Source organism: Protopterus annectens, chromosome 3.part1 (genome assembly GCF_019279795.1).
Source record: "Protopterus annectens isolate FY-2018-M chromosome 3.part1, PAN1.0, whole genome shotgun sequence".
In the NCBI taxonomy this organism is placed as follows: Eukaryota; Metazoa; Chordata; order Ceratodontiformes; family Protopteridae; genus Protopterus; species Protopterus annectens.
The window spans coordinates 490,842,534-490,863,907 of record NC_056732.1 but is presented as its reverse complement, the minus strand read 5'-3'; the positions used below and the strand labels follow the sequence as shown (position 1 = coordinate 490,863,907).

At 37.8% G+C, this 21,374-nt stretch overlaps 1 protein-coding gene across 1 annotated transcript in view; it reads left to right on the top strand.

Moving 5' to 3' along the window:
• LOC122798187 (squalene monooxygenase-like) overlaps window positions 1-21,374 on the top strand; it is a 1,523,743-nt gene that overhangs the window by 1,161,659 nt on the left and 340,710 nt on the right. The gene's annotated exons all lie outside the window — the stretch shown is intronic.

Here is a 21,374-nt window from a genome sequence, read left to right as displayed (position 1 = left end):
ACCTTGCTGCGATCTTTTCGCTTCTCCTTCAAACGCAAAATGCAGTGAGTTTTTCGCTCTGATTCCCCCAACAGGGGAGAGCTCCAGAGACGCTCTAGTCCATGCTTGGCTCCCCAGTCTTCTTTATGCTTATCCTCCTCTTCCGCTAATGACAAAATTTCTGCATAAAGCTCATTGGTTGGGGAGCAAAATAATTCTCATAGCCCCATTCTGGCCTCGCCAGATCTGGTTCCCTTACCTGCGGTCTCACAGCATAGCTCCTCCTTGGCTCTTAGATCCCATTCCGGATCTGATCTCTCATCCTGCGAGATTACAACCTCCGAACCTGGATGACCTCAAGCTCACAGCTAGGACTCCCGGTATCTCATCTCCCATAAAATCTATTCTGTTGGCGGCGCATAAACCTTCTACCAGGAAGATCTACAGAAGCAAATGGAAGCGTTTTTCCATCTGTGCCAAACATAGGGATTTAGACCCCTTTACTGCTCCCATTCCAATGGTTCTTGAATTCCTGTCCCATATTTTCTACCAAGGAGCTAGTGCTTCTACAGTCAAAGTCCAAATGGCAGCCATTTCCCCTTTCCACATAGGGGATAACCTTGGTCCCTTAGCATCCGCTAAGATATGCAAAACCTTTTTGAAAGGCACCTTTCTGTTGAGACCTCCAGTCAAGAATGCGGTTCCCCCATGGGACTTAACCTTGGTTCTTCAGGCATTGACGGGCCCACCCTTTGAACCTGCAGCTTCGGTCTAGTTAAAATTCTTATCTTGGAAAACGGCCTTCCTGATTGCAATTTCTTCAGCCAGAAGGGTATCTGAACTTCAAGCCCTTTGTATGAAACCCCCGTATCTGGTCTTCCATAAGGACAGAGTGTCTCTCAGTACTAACCCTTCATTCTTGCCTAAGGTGGCCTCTGAATCCAATATCAACCAAACCATTAACTTGCCTGTTTTCTTCCCCAACTTTCAGAACAAAGGGGAATACAGGTTGTACTTATTGGATGTGCACAGACAATTGCGTTTTTACTTGCACAAGACAGAGGCTACCCGGAAATTGGATCAACTCTTTGTGTCTTTCGCTAAGCCATCTTTGGGAAAGCCTATTACGAAAGTTACCTTAGTGAGATGGATATCACACTGCATTGTTCACACTTATTTAGCTTCTGGCCGGCCTGAACCCTTGGGGGTTCATGCCCACTCTACCCATTCTATGGCTACTTCTGCAGCATTCTGGTCAAAAGTTCCGCTAGATGACATCTGCTCAGCGGCTACTTGGTCCTCTTCTCATACCTTCATTTCTCATTATAAGTTGGATCTGATATACAGAGGTAGGGCAGCATTTGGCTCCGCAGTGCTCCGGAATATCCTTCCTTGAGGACTGCCCAAGGTTTTTGGTAGCTGGGGACTCTGTCCCACAGGTTGCTGATCAAATGAAGTTAACTACTTCAGATTAAGAAGTTATGTACTCACCATAACGTTCCATCTGTGTAGGTAACTTCATTTGTCAACAACCGACCCCCCCTCCTTCCCCCTAGCCAGTTTCATGGTTTTATCCATGACGGAAGGTTTTCCTTTGTCATGCATCAGGTTAGTGTTCCTCTTTCGAGTGTCTTAGATGGCTGTTTTTTGTTGGGTGCATATTTGGCAAACTCGATCTGAGGACTGGAGGGAGGTAGCAGGGTATTATGGGTAAAGGGAAGGAGCTGAGAGCTTGGATCTTTTAGCTTAGAAAGCAGCCGGCTTGGATCCGAGGTCAGATCCAATACCCACAGGTTGCTGACAAATGAAGTTACCTACTCAGATAGAACATTATGGTGAGTACATAACTTCTTATTCCCTTTGTTACAATGGAACTAAGCCCTCAAATGCCCACTTAAACAGCAAACCAAGATATATCCCTAGGAAAATCACTTAGTATATGAATGACCTGCATATTGTATAAAGATAGAAAAATAATACATAGCAAAAAGAGGGCGATAACGCAATTTATGGGTTAGTTATTAATATAACATATAGTAACCACAAAACTGAGTTTGTAACCAAAAAACGGGGCCCATAAATCTTAGCAAAAAAACAATAATGAGTCCCACATTAAGAGGGAATCGTAAATGAAAACCTAGTGGACCTGGCAAAAGTCTCCTGTATGACCACGAGGAAATATTGAAAATCGAAGCACATAGACTTTAAACACTTCCCTCAGCCCTACTGTATACAGCCAATAACCAAAAAATGTGTCCAAAAAGTCAAATCAAACATCCAAAGTTAATAGAAAATATCCATAGCTTGGAATTTGACCATAAACACCTTATTTTAAAGGTAAGAAAGCGAATTGGTCAAAAGATGGAATCACAAAGTCACCTGTAGTTGCTAGACCATAAGTGACAAAGCACATAGACTTGCCATCCCTTGCACAGTCCCACTGCTTTCAAAACTGGGAAATACTGATTGTAATCCAGAAACTCCAAATCGCCAAGCCAAAGTGAAATAAAAAATACAAGTAACACACTGAATCCCCGTTGTACAGGAACCAAGAAGACTGTCCCACAAAGCAATGAGGAAAAATAACTGTTGGTTTAACAGACTCTTCAGTCCCAAAGAATATATTCAAGAAAACACCAAAAAACGTTAAAGGCGAACCTCAGAAAATTTATTATTTAGTGCTTTCATTTCCACAAAACGGAAACTTCATCAGAATAAACTGCCATTGTTGCAAACCTACAGATATATATATATATATATATATATATATCTATATATATATATATATATATATATATATATATACACAAAATTTTAATTAAGTAATTAACTCAATTGAGTCCTTGAACTCAAAAAACATACATTTAAAGGAACATGGTATCATTGAAAGAAACACATGATATCATTGAACAAAACATGCTATCCTTGTTTAACCCATTCAGCCTACTAATATTTAGTATATTTAATATAAAATATTTAATATAAAACAGTACATATAACAAAAAAAATACCAAAAATATTTTGCACCCATTTTTTGAAAAACAGAAACAAACTTGAAATTCACTAAATGTCCTAAGAAGGACTTTAATGACCAAAAAACACTTAGTAAAATTGAATTAAATTGAATTAAAATAACTAGTAAATAGTGTAAGCAAAAATAAAAATGTATATCATGTAAACAAGTAATGTTCATAAAATGTTTATATACATATAATTCTGTGTATAATGTTAGTGCTGAAATGTTATACCACGTAAGTAAAAGTAAAAATAAAAAATGAAAATAATAATACACGAGTAAAAAGATGTTGTGAATTGATATTGTAAAACAAGCAACAGTGATAACATCACATTCACTTTTATTTTGTTGACACAATCTCTTATTAAATTATTTTTTATAATTTGTGTTAATTATAATTTTTATTATTATGTTTATCTTTTGATTTTATTGGCTCTTAATTTCAAGGTCGGTATGAGTGATATATGGTCGTTCAGCCCTGGGGGTATATTGGAATCCAGCCTCAGTTGCCAGATAAGTTCTCTGTATGAGCTGGTTTCAATCCCCCCCCTCTATTGACTTTGGGCAACTTTTCCACTCTTGTTTGTTCTTCTCAAAAATATTTTTGAGATTTGCCCCCTTCTAAAACTATAGCATAAATGCCTGTCAAATATTATAAATATTATATGACTTAACCATTAAGAAGGATTATACAAATAAAATATTTGTTTCTAGTATATATAGAAAAACATGTTTTTCAAACTCTTATCTTCACTATCACAGTAATCATCCCCCACTACAGAAAAGAAATATAATTAAGGGACAGATGGTCAGAGTGGCCCGGATGACAACAAGATATAGTGACTTGACAAAAGAACTAGATTATGTACAAAAACTATTTTAGAGAAAACAAGAGGTTATTAAGGGATGGGGGACAAAATATATTCCCTTACTCAACACTGATTCTAGGATAGATGATAATACTTTAGAAGTCAGTTCAAATCCTAAATAAGTTTTCAGGCATACCTTTCCTTGTCATGACATATAATGTCAATACTAATTTAATAAGAAAAGTTATCAATAAGACATGGGACATCTTTAAAAGTATGCCTAGTAGCTATAGTTTTAGAAGGGGGCCAAATCTCAAAAATATTTTTGAGAAGAACAAACAAGAGACGGACACCAAGAAAAAAGGTACATATCGGTGTGGGAGGTGCCCCCAATGTACATTCATTGCCAATATAGAGGATATAGTACTTCCCACTATAGCAATTACATTAAAAGCAAAACATTATTGTACATGTTATAGTAGTGGAGTAGTATATTTGGCTTACTGTACGTCATGTTGGAGCTACTATGTGGGCAAGACAGAAAGGCTTTTACGTCAGAGAATTTATGAACATATGTATGATGTCAACAGGAAAAAAGAGACGAATGGCCTTTATCGGCATACACAAATTTGTAAGGATGCCAATTTTAAGTTCTGGATTTTGGAAAAGTTGCCCAAAGACAATAGAGGGGGGGATTGGGAAAACCAGCTCAGTTACAGAGAACTTATCTGGCAACTGAGGCTGGATTCCAATATACCCCCAGGGCTGAACGACCATATATCACTCATACCGGCCTTGAAATTAAGAGCCAATAAAATCAAAAGATAAACATAATAATAAAAATTATAATTAACAAAAATTATAAAAATGAATTTAATAAGAGATTGTGTCAACAAAATAAAAGTGAATGTGATGTTATCACTGTTGCTTGTTTTACAATATCAATTCACATCTTTTTACTCGTGTATTATTATTATTTTCATTTTTTATTTTTACTTTTACTTACGTGGTATAACATTTCAACGCTAACATTATACGCAGAATTATATGTATATAGACATTTTATGAACATTACTTGTTTACACGATATACATTTTTATTTTTGCTTACGCCATTTACTAGTTATTTTAATTCAATTTAATTCAATTTTACTAAGTGTTTTTTGGTCATTAAAGTCCTTCTTAGGACATTTAGTGAATTTCAGTTTGTTTCTGTTTTTCACAAATGGGTGCAAAATATTTTTGGTATATTTTTTGTTGTATGTACTGTTTTATATTAAATTTTTTATATTAAATATACTAAATATTAGTAGGCTGAATGGGTTAAACAAGGATAGCATGTTTTGTTCAATGATATCATGTGTTTCTTTCAATGATACCATGTTCATTTAAATGTATGTTTTTTGAGTTCAAGGACTCAATTGAGTTAATTAATTAATTAAATTTTTGTGTGTGTGTGTGTGTGTGTGTGTGTGTGTGTGTGTGTGTGTGTATATATATATATATATATATATATATATATATATATATATATATATATATATATGTATGTTTGCAACAATGGCAGTTTATTCTGATGAAGTTTCCGTTTTGTGGAAATGAAAGCGCTAAATAATAAATTTTCTGAGGTTCGCTTTTAACATTTTTTGGTGTTTTCTTGAATATATTCTTTGGGACTGAAGAGTGTGTTAAACCAACAGTTATTTTTTCCTCATTGCTTTGTGGGGCAGCCTTATTGGTTCCTGTACAATGGGGATTCAGTGTGTTACTGAAATAAAAAATAGTTAGATATCCAGAATTTAACCACTCAGAACCTTATCTGGATAGGAACAAAAAAGCCCATAAATCAATTCAACGATCTAATCCATGTCTTGCTTGTAGATCTGCTGACATCAGGAGGCCACAAAGACAAAATACAACAAACCCATACAAAAGCCGATGTATAGTATAAGATACATCCACCAGGCAAGGAAAACCAAGATGAGTGACCAAAAAGCTCCCAACCAACTGCCAAAATGTATAAAAATAAAAAATCTTCCACTCGCAAGGAGGGAAACCACCAGATGCCAACAGCACCAGAGGGGAGGAAGAACCAGGAAGAAACATTGTGCATGTATGGCAACTGCACGGCTGTGAAGTCAGCACAGAGGAGTACAAAAATAGTCAGCAGAAAAGGTGGAATACAAAGAGTTTAATATAAAAAACACATAGCTGGGTAGAGGGTAGTAAGCCCAACTACCTGTCTCAAACCAGTTTCAGCTGTAATAGCCTTCTTCAGTGAGTTAACAAAAACACAATTTCCATTCATATAAGTGTATTTATATATATAGTAACATAAAGACAGTTCATTGGTGCATTAGAATTGGTCATTAAGACCAGGTGGGAATAAAGCCCCTAGTTTAATCATCCATTTACGTTCCTTGAAATTAAGTAAATCATGCCAACCTGATTTATCCCTACATTTACCTACAATGCAATCAATGACAGTAAAATAAAAAGAAGCAGAATTATGTTTACAGACATGTTTGAACAGAGCATTGTTAGGACGCTTGTTTCTAATATAGGACACTACTGAATTCTTGGATATTATTTGTGACATGCAATTGGAGCCGCATTGGCTGTTATGTACCTTGGATGTAACCTCCCTATACACAAATATTCCACATTGGGCAGGCTTGCAGGCTTTGGACTTTTGGTGGGAAGATCTGGTTTATACCAACCAGGCTTTAATACTTTTTTAGTGTGCCTGGCTGAATATGTTCTTACCAGTAACGTATTCTGCTTCCAGGACCAATGTTTTTGGGCTTACTACCCTCTACCCAGCTATGTGTTTTTTATATTAAACTCTTTGTATTCCACCTTTTCTGCTGGCTATTTTTGTACTCCTATGTGCTGACTTCACAGCCATGCAGTTGCCGTACGGGCACCACGTTGCTTCCTGGTTCTTCCTCCCCTCTGGTGCTGTTGGTGTCTGGTGGTTTCCCTCCTTGCAAGTGGAAGATTTTTTATTTTTATACATTTTGGCAGTTGGTTGGGAGCTTTTTGGTCACTCAACTGGGTTTTCCTTGCCTGGTGGATGTATCTCATAATATACATTGGCTTTTGTATGGGTTATTTGTATTTTGTCTTTGTGGCCTCCTGATGTCAACAGATCTACAAGCAAGACATGGACTAGATCGTTGAATTGATTTACGGGCTTTTTCATTCCTATCCAGATAAGGTTCTGAGTGGTAAAATTCTGGATATCTAACTCTTTTTTATTTCACTTTGGCTTGGCAATTTGTAGTTTTGGGATTACAATCAGCATTTCCAGTTTTGAAAGCAGTGGGACTGTGCAAGGGATGGCAAGTCTATGTGCTTCGTCACTTACGGACTAACAACTACGGGTGACTTTGTGATTCCATCTTTTGACCGATTCGCTTTCTTACCTTTAAAATAAGGTGTTTATGGTCAAATTCCAAGCTATGGATATTTTCTTTTAAGTTTTGGGTGTTTGATTTGACTTTTTGGACACTTTTTTTGGTTATTGGCTGTATACAGTAGGGCTGAGGGAATTGTTTGAAGTCTATGTGCTTCGATATTCAATATTTTCTTGTGGTCATACAGGAGGCTTTTGCCAGGTCCACTAGGTTTTCAGTTATGATTCCCTCTTTATGTGGGACTCATAATTATTTTTTTGCTAAGATTTATGGGCCCTGTTTTCTGGTTACAAACTCAGTTTTGTGGTTACTATATGTTTAATTAATAACTAATCCATAGATGGAGTTATCGCCCTCTTTTTGCTATGTCTTATTTTTCTATCTTTATACAATATACAGGTCATTCATATACTAAGTGATTTTCCTAGGTATATATCTTGGTTTGCTGTTTAAATGGGCATTTGAGGGCTTAGTTCCATTGTAACAAAAGGGAACAGTTGGTTTGCTTCGGCACTTATTGTTTAGTTTGAAAATCTATGGTCAACAGGGAGTTTTCATTACGTTTTTACACACCATGTAATATACTAATATTATGGTTTGTTTAACAATTCATATGCATTCTACTATTCGCTGAAACTTTGGTTTATAGTTTAATGTTCATGCATTATGTTAACCCATTGTTGACTTTAGGGGCATTGTGTGGACATACAAGTTCATTATATTTACAAAATGCATCTAGATGGTTGAATCATAGATATTTTGCCTTCCATTATTTAATGTGATGATATTTATTATCATTTTTAACATTATTGGCTTTCATATCATCCTTCATTTTTGATTGATCTTGCATTGCGGACTGATTTGGGTCTTTTTTCTCTTGGGGGCTAGGTCTCCTTTAGCTTTTCAGTATTATAATATGTAGCCACTTGGTGGCGTTAAGGGTGTGTTATATGGTCTCATGGGGTCGGCCTTGTTGCAATACATACTATAATAATTACATTTCCCCTTTTGATAAATGGTTATGAAGATTGTCATTTTTACCTACAGCAACTTTTTTAGACTTTATAATTGAGGCCACATATATGTTTATGGGCCGATTTAATATTGACACGATCATCGGGTCCATGATATGAATATGTTTTTGGGATTGATAGGTGGTTGTGGTATTGAGTGGATATTCTGAACCATTTGCATTGGGCCTACTAGTGCGATTTTATTTTTGATTACGATGATACATAGCATTGTGGTTATCTGATAAAGAGGACTATCCCTATGTGACCACAGGGGCTAGCTATTGTATCATTGATATTTGTGTATTAACACCCCCAATTTATTTCCTTTGGACATTATATAAGTAGGGGGTTGATATTTTATGTCATTTCAAGATCCACATATATGGTGGTTTTTGGTTGGATACGCAGCATTGTGATTTTTCTGTTTTATTCAGGCTAGATCACAAGGGCTGGCTATTGTATCTTTGTTGACTATTATTGATTAGGCTCTTTATTTTTGGGTCTATATTTTTTTATGGTTGTATTCCATATCCACCAATACATACAATTTACCATACATGTTTTATTTAATTTAAGGTTCCAATCAGCAGAAATATATGGTACCCATTTTCATGGCTTTATTTCTCTTTATATGTATACTTTTCTGTCCAAAAGGTTGGTTTTGGATAGGGTATATACATTTTAGTCTTATTCTTGCTGTCTGCAGAAATGATTGACTCACTAACGTTTTTGGTGATTTATATATGTTATTTGCAACATGGCGTTGACTCCACTCATGAAAGGCCTAGCATCTGATATGAATGATTTGACCATTTTTGGTTTAGGTTTACCAGATGTCGGTAATGATTCTTTGGGGGTGATTCAAGACCCAGATAAACTATGTGAATCGATGTTCTTTAAGTTGGGTAAAAGTATGAAAGGACTTCGGACCAATGTTTGGCATTTACGCCTGTTCAAGGCTTACCAACTCAAAAAGATCACACCATGTGGTTTGAGAGTTAAAGTACAACCTTTGGTACATAATATCGATGAACAATTAACTGATGAGTGGACACAGATCCAACAATCAGCATCCTCGGGCTTTGTGGATACTTTAGCTAGCTTTTATGAACGGGCTGTTAAACAAGGAATTCAGGAGATAGAAACAATTTGTATGGAGGTTAACAAATTTGAATCTAGTGGATCTTTCACTTCCCAGGTGAATCAGCTAACAACAGAACTACTTAAGTTAGAACAGGTTTTAAAGGCTAAAAAATTGAAAAAGTTCCAAAGGAATATAGGGGACTATGAAAGAGGTAAACCATTTGATATGCCTAGGAATGTCACCTTTAGGCTTCCGAGCAACAAACCTTTGGCCCCCAAGAGAAAAAGACCCAAATCCATTTTGAAACGTAGCTCGGAATCATTGAGCCACACATCAGGGGATGAGACGTCCTCCAATACTGAAGGGGAGGTCAACTACACAGATGCCTCACCTGATCCCAAAAGAAGGAGTTTGTCACACCCTTTGGGTTCAGGTAAAGATGAGGGGAGGAAGCATAAAAAATGCCAAACCTGTGGAGGGACTGGAAGGTATGTTACAACTGATGATAAAACATTAACAAATAGTATGAATGTACATAACATTTCATCTGTACATGTTACTGATTTACAAATTAAAGTTCTTAACAAAGGGCTCAATTTTGCCCCCGGCTTTTCTGTACCAGAATATATTTGGGACAAGATGTGGTCAATTTTTGTCATTTACTCAATTTTAAATTGTTCTTTGAAAATGACACTATTCAGGAAGTTCCAGAGTTTAGATTCAAAAAATCTTCTTTTACGCCACCTATGTCACATTTAGTATCCACTTTTCAAGCTAATGTCCTGAAGGATCTATATCGTAACCTCAAAGATTTCCAGGTATCTTACAATAACCTTTCTAAAGAGGAGGTACAATGTATAGAGGAACTTAAGAACAACAAAGAAATTGTTATTGTACAAGCAGATAAAGGTGGGGCGGTAGTGATTCAGGATTGGGTCAACTATAATGAAGAAGCAGCAAGACAATTGGGGGATAACAAACATTATATGGCTATGCCATTGGACCCAACTAGTCATTTTAAGACCAAAATTGACTCATTTCTGATACAGGTTCAGGAAGAGGGCATCATTACGGAGGCAGTTAGACATCAGTTGTTGGTTTCATCTCCAAGTGTAAACAATACTTTTACCTTTTACCTAAAATACATAAGGATGCTAGATGTCCCCCTGGAAGACCAATTGTATCAGGGCGGGGGTCTATTACTGAACCTCTATCTGAATATTTGACACACTATCTGAAACCACTACTACCCCTGATATGGGCCAGAATTCAGGGCACTACTCAATTCTTGGATATTATTTGTGACATGCAATTGGAGCCCCATTGGCTGTTATGTACCTTGGATGTAACCTCCCTATACACAAATATTCCACATTGGGCAGGCTTGCAGGCTTTGGACTTTTGGTTGGAAAGATCTGGTTTATATCAACCAGGCTTTAATACTTTTTTAGTGTGCCTGGCTGAATATATTCTTACCAGTAATGTATTCTACTTCCAGGACCAATGTTTTTGGTAGGTCAAAGGTACAGCAATGGGTGCCTCTTTTGCACCCATTTATGCGGACCTTTTCATGGCCTATATTGAGGAGGTTATGATTTATGATTCTAGTCATAATATATATATATATATATATATATATATATATATATATATATATGAATTAGATATCTGGAGATGATATCTGGATGATTGTTGGTTGGTGTGGAAGTCAGATGAATCCTATCCTCAGGAATTTGTTGGCTATCTCAAAGACAATGTATGAGGAATTGAGTTTAAAGTAAATTTCCATAAATCGATGATTGTTTTTCTTGATGTTAAGGTTAGCAGGAATCCTGATGACACCCTAGCCACTCAGGTTTTCAGGAAATTTCCTGAATACAACTCACTTTTACATGCTACAAGCTTCCACCCCCGACATATCATCCAGAATATCCCCAAATCACAATTCCTTAGAGTCAAAAGGATTTGCTCAAGCCAACAAACATTTGAGAACACCAAAGATGATTTAATACACAGGTTTTGTGAGAGGGGTTACCCCTCTGGTACCGTCAGCACTGCTTGTCATTGGGCTTCCAGTCAGAATAGAACTGACTTGTTAAGATACAAGGACAAACATAAAGACTTGTCTAATTCTCTGGTTCGTCTGGTGACCACATGTGGATGCAACGGACGTGGGTTTATGAATATCATTAATAGACACTGGAACATTTTGATGGCTGAGTAGAGATTACACTCTTTTTTGAGGGACAGATGCTCTTTTTCTTTCAGAAGAGGTCGGACATTGGGTTCCCTGTTTAGCCACTATAAGAGGGTGGGTCCTAGTTCCATTGTCCGTACTCAACATACACTGAGAGGTGGCCCAATGTTGGGTTGTATACCATGTGGCCACTGTACTTATTGTAACAAAGTCCAACATCCGATGGAATTCAGTAGTCGCAATACGTCTGAAGTTTTCAACGTCAACTTCTGGGCTAACGGTAGTACAGTGTGGGTCATTTATCTAGTCACATGTTCATGCTCCTCATTCTCTGTGGGACAAACTTCCAGGCCTTTTTGCCTTAGGATTGGGGAACATCTTAGTGATATTAGAAACAAGCGTCCTAACAATGTTCTGTTCAAACATGTGTGTAAACATAATTCTGCTTCTTTTTATTTTACTGTCATTGATTGCATTGTAGGTAAATGTAGGGGTAAATCAGTTTGGCATGATTTACTTAATTTCAAGGAACGTAAATGGATCATTAAACTAGGGGCTTTATTCCCACCTGGTCTTAATTACCAATTCTAATGCACCAATGAACTGTCTTTATGTTACTATATATATAAATGGACTTATATGAATGGAAAGTATGTGTTTTTGTTAACTCACTGAATAAGGCTATTACAGCTGAAACTGGTTTGAGACAGGTAGTCGGGCTTACTACCCTCTACCCAGCTGTGTGTTTTTTATATTAAACTCTTTGTATTCCACCTTTTCTGCTGGCTATTTTTGTACTCCTATGTGCTGACTTCACAGCCGTGCAATTGCCATACGTGCACCACATTGCTTCCTGGTTCATAGCATCTTGCATACCACTCATTCCATATGCCAGACTGCATATGAGGAAACCTCAAACGTACCTAAAGAGCCTTTGGTGTCAAAACTCTCAAGACCTGCAAACTCTTCTACCTATAATTCCTTGCCTCAGAAAAGATTTTCTTTGGTGGGCAATACCATATTCCACAACAAGGGACTGCCTTTCTCCCCACTCCCTGCTGCCCAGACCCTCAGACTATGCTTGGGGTGCACACCTGGATGGCAGGTGCATACAGGGCCAATGGAGCCCACATCAAATGCCTGTGCACATCAATCAAAAAGAAATTATGGCTGTGCAGCACACCTTGATAGCTTTCAAGTCCCTTCTCTCTCCAGGGGCTCTCCTGATCAAAACAGACAACACCACTGTGATGTGGTACATCAACAAGCAGGGAGGGACTCACTCCTACCCTCTATACAGGCTGGCCATGACCCTTTGGCACACAGCCTCTGCCATGCAACTACTCCTGTTAGCACAATTCCTGCCAGGCTCTCTCAACTCTCTGGCAGACCAATTAAGCAAAAATCTACTGGACCTACAATAGTGGCAGCTCAACAGAAGTACCTTCACCCTAATAACTCAGAAGTGGGGAGCCACGAAGGTTGACCTCTTTGCCTCCCACATCAACCATCAGCTCAGCAAATTCTGCACCAGGGAGCATCACTGCATGGCTTGGAAAGTGGATGCCCTGTCCTTCCTCTGGGTAACTCTATCAGTCGGTGCCTTTTCTCCACTACCTCTCATCCCCAGGTACTGCTCTAAGTAAAGGAGGAAAAACCAAGAACCATTCTTATAGCTCCAGACTGGCCCCGGCTGCACTGTTACCCCTTGCTGTGCAGCCTGTCCCCGCTTCCTCCATGGCATCTTCCTTGGATTCCAAACCTCCTGACCCAGAGGGAAGGGGAATTCATGCATCCTCAATTGCACTCAATTTGGCATCTTGGCTTATTCCCTAACCCTGAACCAATCTGCCAGTCTCAGTAAACAGGTTCTGGATGTTATCCATGAGGCCAGATGCCCTAGCACAAGAAATTCTTATGCTGATAAATGGAAAATGTTCTGCACCTGGATCCAGACTAAGGGAGCCAATATGGCACAGCCCCCAATCCCTCTCATCCCGGACTACTTAGCTGACCTACTACACAGTGGTCTCTCTTTCTCCTATATAAAAAAATTCATGCCTCTGCTATTTCTGCTCATTTTCCCACTGAGAAGCCCCTTTTCTCACACCCTTTGATCAAACCGTTCCTAAGAGGGGCTAGCAACTTGAAGCCAACCAGAAGGGCACCAACACCAGCTTGGAACTTTAACTTTGTATTGGAAAAGCTCACCATGCCCTCTTTCGAACCATTCTTCTGCAGAGCTAAAATTTCTCTCCTGGAAGACAGCATTCCTTCTGGTCATCAGCCAGAAGAGTCTCTGAGCTGCAAGCACTCATGGCTGTGGAACCCTTCATCATCTTCCATGCAGACAGGGTATCCCTCAGAACTAACCCATCCTTCATACCCAAGGTAGTGTCCAGTGTGGCTCTCAACCAATCCATTCATTTGTCCACCTTTTTTCCTAATCCCCAGAATGAGGGGGGATTCTGCACTCTCTGGATGTGCACAGGCAGTTCAGATTCTATCTAGACAGGACTAAATCCTTCAGAAAATCTGATCAATTGCTGGTTAGCTTTGCTACAGGGGCAGAAGGCAAAGCCATCTCCAAAAAAAATTTCCAAATAAATAGCCCACTACATCCATTTATGCTACAAACAGCATTGAAAGCCTCCCCCAAGGGGGTCAGGACACACTCCACCAGAGTAGCCCCCACCTCTACAGCTTTCCCTGTTCATACTTTAACCAAGCATTTCCACCTCCCTCTATTCTCCCAATATAGGGTGAGGTTTGGCTCTGCAGTCTTGAAGAGCATCCTAGCCAGCACCTAGTTTCCTTGACTGTCTCCACCTATTTCCTCAGCTTTGGGAATCACCCCAAATGTGATGACTGCAACAGTGAAACACAAAGAACATAGTACAGTTGTGTACACTTACCATAAATGTAGATGTTCAAGTGTATTAACTGTTGCAGTCCTGGTTTTCCCTCCCTCCATCCCCCTTTCTTCTCTTTCCTTACAAGGGACACATTGGTATTTATTTTCCACTGGTGGGATTCTTCCACCAGAACCTGGCTCCTACTTGGGGGCTCCTGACAGGGTAAGGCAAGAAAACTGATGTAATGGCATTGGCTGCCTTACTTTATACTACTGATGACCTGACGTCAGTCCTCAAGTGAAAGCAACCGACACAGATATACTAAGTCTCTGGTATTTGAGCCGGCCGAGGGCAATCCTGGCAGGGATAACCCAAATGTGATGACTGCAACAGTGAATATACTCAAACATCTACATTTATGGTAAGTGTACAGAGCTGTACTTTTCTTGGAACCTGATATAGAAGGATCCCTTACTTACTTCATCTTGTCTTGTTCTATTAAGTAGAAACAGTAATTCTCTAGATCAGTCAGGAAAATATAGTGAGAATTGTTAAGTATTGATTCTCTCTAAATGTGTAAATCTTTCTAGCTATGCTATTTTTAATATTTCCTGTGATTGAAACTCTGTTTTTACTGTAAACAGATATTTTGTGCATTCATGTTCTTTTATTATTTATTATTAAATATCTTTAAACTTTTCATTGTGACAAGTTCTATAGAGAATATTTTTAACCTTTGAGAGTACTTATATATATTGGCGATACTGCGGCCACTCCTGAAGCCAGGCTGTTTGGTCAAAATTACCATTTGTATTAATATTAATATTAATTTCACTCAGTATAATTGGGTACCCTTGCAAGAGCCTTAGGTAGCTGGCTTTGTATTGTCTGGTGGCAGTGATAACTGCCTTAGAGTCTGGGTAGAAGGGGGCACAGTGGATAAATCTGTGCCAGCCTTTCCCAGATGCATGTGTGTGTGTGTGTGTGTGTGTGTGTGTGTGTGTGTGTGTGTGTGTGTGTGTGTGTGTGTGTGTGTGTGTGTGTGAGTGCATGCGTGTGTGTGTGTGTGTGTGTGTGTGTGTGTGTGTGTGTGTGTGTGTGTGTGTGTGTGTGTGTGTATGTGTGTGTGAAAATCAAACCTCAAAGTACATGTGTGTCAGCTACTTGAAACAGGGACATGAAGCACTGGTTTCAAAGGGAGGGTGCTGGAGGACTTGACTTGGACACTCAGCTGAGGGGTTAACACTAAAGCTGTGCCAGTGGGGAGCCTTTCTGTGGACCTGGGGAGAGACAGATATAAAGAAATCCAGACCCCGGGCTGACTGTGTTCTCTGTGTGCTCCTAAGAGAAATTCTGCTTGATGCAGAGAGGTCTGCATCTGGAAATACTGAGTGTATCTATTTGTATTCTAGTGAATGTCCCTCTCTAGTGTCAGTGGTGAGGATTCAGGCTTCTTGATACTGGCCTAGAGTGGGAACATCAAAGTCATATTACTCCTTAACAGATATTACTCCTGCCGAAAAGCTTATCAATAATCAGATAGAAGTGATCACATAACTACCATTTGCTTTCATAGATCAAATGCACCCTAAATTGCTAACAGCATTCTGTATGTTTCTAATGTCTCACTGAAAAGATAAGAAAAACAGTTACAGTAACATATTAAAATGAGATACATACACTGACTCACAACAAGCCATATTTTTATTTGATAGTTTTTGTGTAATGACCTCTTTATAAACCTCTGATGTCTGATTGTGAGGAAAGTAAAGAAAAATGAAGACAGTAGTTTACTTTAACCTCTTGCACTTTATCATGTACACATGTAACTAACAGTTTATTTGTAGTAATTCAGTCCAATTCCTTTAAGTATTTTGCATTTCTAACAAGCACCCTATCTTTCATAGGATTCTGTCAAGACTGCACTGGATTTTATTAGGGGATTCATCCCCTTAACTGATAAAACCTTTCACTGGAGACTCATCATGTATAGAAAAGGGGGCCATATTAGGTGATTGTGCAGACTGTCCCCGTTCTCAGTACAAGTCACCATTGTGCATGCTCACTCTCTCCTAAGCTAGTCATGTCAATGACTGTTTTGCATAACTCATGTAACTGCCCTTTGCTTTCATGAACAGCCTGCCCCCCCTACACATAGTCACTTATTGCAGTCACCTCTCATGTGTGATTGCTAAATGTAATAAAATAAGAGCCACAAAACTCTGCTTCACTTGCAACTACAGGGCAGAATAACAGCCACAGTAACCTACTTCACCTCCAAAGTCAACTTCCATAAAATTAAAAGCAATGATACAAATGTATGTTGCTATGGACAGTATGTACTGCTACTATGGCCCACACTTCTATTTGGATTCCTGTCAGAATACATGAAAAAAGAATAACCATACATATATTTCAACTTGGAGCTTTCATGCACCATGCTCTAGCCCACCCCTCCTACCCCCCAGCCCAAAGCAATCCACAGCAATGATCATTTGGTTGAGATAATCTTAACTGCCCTTTGTTTTATTGCACCAACCCCAACTAGAAAGAATACCATCCTTAAGTATTTATGGTTAGAAATAAGTCCAGTGTAGAAGGAAACATGTTATCTATAGCCTTATATATCTATATCGATATACTGGTTGTTGGCACCACATTGAAATGTAATTTACTCAAACTCTATCTTTCAAAGTAGAATAGATTGAGAGACAGAGTTCTTGAAAAATGGGCAACATCTCCATTACACTGTTTTTTGTAGGGGGCAAGGCCCCTTGCACACCCCTCACTCTCTTAAATATATTAACTCTGAGATTTCACAATACTGGGTAAAAGGTGAAATATCCTTACAAGGTATTCTGTGATTTTGCACTGTCAGCACTCTGCTAATGCAATCTCTCTTTTGCATATTTTAAAGTGACCTGCAATGGCCTAGCAATTGACTCTTTTAATTTTTTTTCACAAATGGACCATGACAGGCTTTAAAACATCCCTGTTTCATCATTGTCCACATGGCATTGATGCCAATGGAAACTGACAGTAGTTTTTTGCAAAACTGACAGAATTTCTGTTGTGGCTAAATCAGCAAATTTCCTTGTTTTCTGAAACATACAACATGCTGCTCAAATCTAATTAATTTATACTAGGATGCATTGAGTGGAGGTAGCTACTGTGAGCTAAGGTTATGGTCAAAGAGTTGCATTAATTAACTCATTCCCACCAATGGAGTTCAGGACGTTTACGCTGTAACTTCCAATGGGCAGAGCCTACACTTTTTGATAGAATCAAATTATATCATCATATTTCAAACAAATGTTTATATTTCTAGAACCATAGTAGTTACTAAAGAAGTGTAAATGTCAGACTTCCCCACGCAAACTATTTTTATAATGGTAGTATTCTTTAAGTTCTAGGTCTTAAATTCGATTTTATAAGTCATAGTAAACACATTAACTATTACATTTGTGATATTTTGCTAACAACAACCACTCAAGTTATACAGATACTGTCAGCAGCACTTTGCCCATCAAGCTGAGAGCTTTCATACGAGGCTAAGAAGTTCTCTCAGTGTTACTTGGTTGATGAAATACTAAAAACATGACATTTATGACAATATAAATAAATATTATATGAGCAATAATTAATATCTTTTTACATGCACTAGACAGAGGTCAAGTATGAATACAGTTACATTTGCCATTGTGTAAGTTTTAAGATGAGATCTTTAAACACTTTATATGTAGCATACATTTGGAATTATGTATGCAAATATGAACAAGCAATATTTGACACCTAGCGATATCAGTAGGATGTAATTGTAGAATCACCTGGAGGATTCACTCAGCTGTGATGAGTTTATATGAGGTTGGACAAAGATATTAGCATTTTAATATCCTCTGTAGCAATCTTTACCTGATTCTGTGAAAAAAGAATGACACTCCATGTAAATTAAGACATCGAGTGTGGATCTTAAAACTGTAACAGCCTTTGAAAGACTTAACAAAATGTTTATTGCACTGTTCATCAAGGCATTAGAGTGGGAGAAAGACAAATATTCAAACTATATTACATCAGTTTGCTTGCATGCAGTGTCTAACAGCTGTGAAACTCTTGTTGATATTACAGATATGTTGCAGATTTTTACTCAGTAACTGGCAAATGTATTTTCCTCTTCTGAAGAGTCCTCTTTTGCGGTGCACTTGGTTTGGTAATACCAAATCCTACTTTGCTCTCTATGCATTTTCATGCATCCTTTCCCTGGTAGGCCACCTTCCTTCTGTGATGAATAAACCAGGAAAGGACATCAAGATTTAAATACATTGTAGGTTGTTTTCCATTTTAAATATGGATTATGAATCATTTTCTAGGTTAAAATTAAATCTTATTCCTTTTATGATAAACTCATGTCAGACAGGTTTTATCCAAAACCAGCAAGATTAAGACATTGTACTTTGATTCCTTTCCCTGTTAAATCAACCCTCTTATACCTTAATGATACCTTAACCCAGGGAACAGATAATGAAAAAGTTTTTTTTATTAAGATTTAGTGGGAATGTCTATTTCATTTTGTAACACAACAGTGTTTTACATGCATATTTAATCAATTATTAATGTCATATGTCAAAATGAAAGTTTAAAGGCTTGGTCCTTTCTGAACTGCATTATATTCATATAAATGGGGGTGGCAAACAAGGACATCCCCTTTTCCCATTGCTACTTGCCTAAGCTACCAAGCATATGACAGATGTGCTCCAGAAATTTGGGTAAATTAAATGTGGATAGCATTTAAATTACCCTTCATATGCTAGCCAATATCAGACTATGCTACCTTTTTGGAATTATCAATACTTTTAGGTATTATCTTGAACTGGACAGAAGTGCATTGTCAGTAGCCGTTAGTCCAACTCTTGAGTATGAATGACAGTTTGGGTTTAAATAAGGACATTCAGGCATGAAGAATTTAATTGTACGCATCTTTCTTAATGTGAATTTTGTGCAGAATATGTAATGCCAGGATATTAATAGTATGTTGGATATTAATTTAATACGTGAAAACATGCTGGATGCCCTGGAACAAAGTGCAACCTTACTGAAATGATGCCTCATGTCAAAAGTAATATAACCTCTACAGATTGCCTTGGTACATCATATTAAGTGACAAATAAAATGTGACAAGAACAAATGCTGTAATATTCCTGAACCATGACAAAACCTTGATTGTCTCTGTTAAATAAATGTTTCATGAATTTGGATGAGGTACCCAGTTTCCTACTATAAAATCATTCTTATTGAGTTAACATTTAAATTAGCAAGTGTTATTGTTTTGTCCCAGTCTTGTTATATTGTTGGGCTGGCTGTATTTTGTGTATCTCGTCTGGTATGCAGAGAGGCAAGCCCTTCATACAAATCATTTTTTGCGCTGTCTTGGGACCTGTACCTAACCAAGTAAGAACAACTGTTGAATTATACTGTTAAAGAGGTTATCAAATCTGCCACTGGCATACATTAATTGCATTTATTATTCACATCAGTTACAAATACAGAAATGGTGTAATTCAGGATCATATTTTCATTTGAGGTTTATAGAAGATAGGAAAGACCTTTCACACACTGAATATATCTTATTTTCTATTACCCCAGGATGAACTGAAAATTTAAGAAATGCAAATAATTTCTGAAGTCAAAAATGAAGATTATTCTCTGGAGTCAAAAGAGAATTTCCCAGTAGCACCCCTTTCACAGAGTCCACACCTGTGGTTCTACATCAGTCGACATGCAAATCATCTTACAGCTTTGAATGTCATTCCTTTCTTCACAACATGTTTCTTGCCCTCTCAGAAAGTTTTTAGGGTACCTGAGAACAGCTAGTTGTTGCACTGAAAACAGAAGGAGACAGAGATTTGGTTGTGTGGGCCACAGCTCAGTTAACCTTATCAAGATACTTAAGAGCTTTTCCATGGAGAGTTCCCCACCTGTCTTTCTGTACAAAGAGTAAGTTAAGAAAATCATATCTAGGATCATCAGTTTGTTTTTAGCAGTGTATAGGAGATAAGGGATAATCACAGAGCATAGAAAAACATCTTTGGAGAATGGTCTTACATTCAGCTCTTTTAGGAAGATGTGGAGGTGACCTTCCTGAAACTGAGGTTACTAGAGGGTAGCATTTGATTATCAGTTTAAGTTTTTAAAAAATGTGTATACCAGATGAAATTCCCTTGTATCAGGTGAAACTAATCTTAGGTTGCCTTGCTTTTTGAGAAAAATATTACTGAACAATACAAACCAGTAGGCCAGCTAATTTCTTTCCCTTTCAAAAGAAATGACTTGCATTTTATAAGCCTAAAGAGAAATTGTGTATGTGCTGGGATGTATGAACATGCCTCACTGCATCAGTACAAAGAAGATTGTAAGGTAAGCAGTGAATAAAATATTAGAAATGGTTTTGTACAAAGAGGTAAAACTGATCAATGTTAAAGATTTTAACTTGTGCACTCTGTACTGGATAACTTTTTACTTTCTTCCAGTCCCCTTCTCTAAGAGACCTTCACCTACATGGGTTATAGAGTATATATATATATATATATATATATATATATATATATAGTCATTTAATTGGCAGTCAAAAGACTGACTGTCTGCATAATACCAATACCGCAAAATGTTAATACAGTAAATATATATAAACACAAAATACTGACAAGAAGTTATACTAAGGAAGGTTTATGCCCTTTCTCTCCTGCTGTATCGACGTCAGACTTGCTATATATAATTAACAGGGGGTGAGGGTAGGTGCAGGGGACTTGTCCCTCTCCAAATAAATTGCAAAATGTAGTTCAGTTCTGTCAGACTTTTCAGCGGTTTTCAATGAGGTTAAATTCTGTCACATTTGTCAAGGCTGTCTCTTGGAATATGCATGTGAGTGAAAGTTTTTGTTGTCGATGTTAGGGATGTCAATATTTGGGTGTTTTCCATTATTTTTACTACATCTATATGTGTATCTATA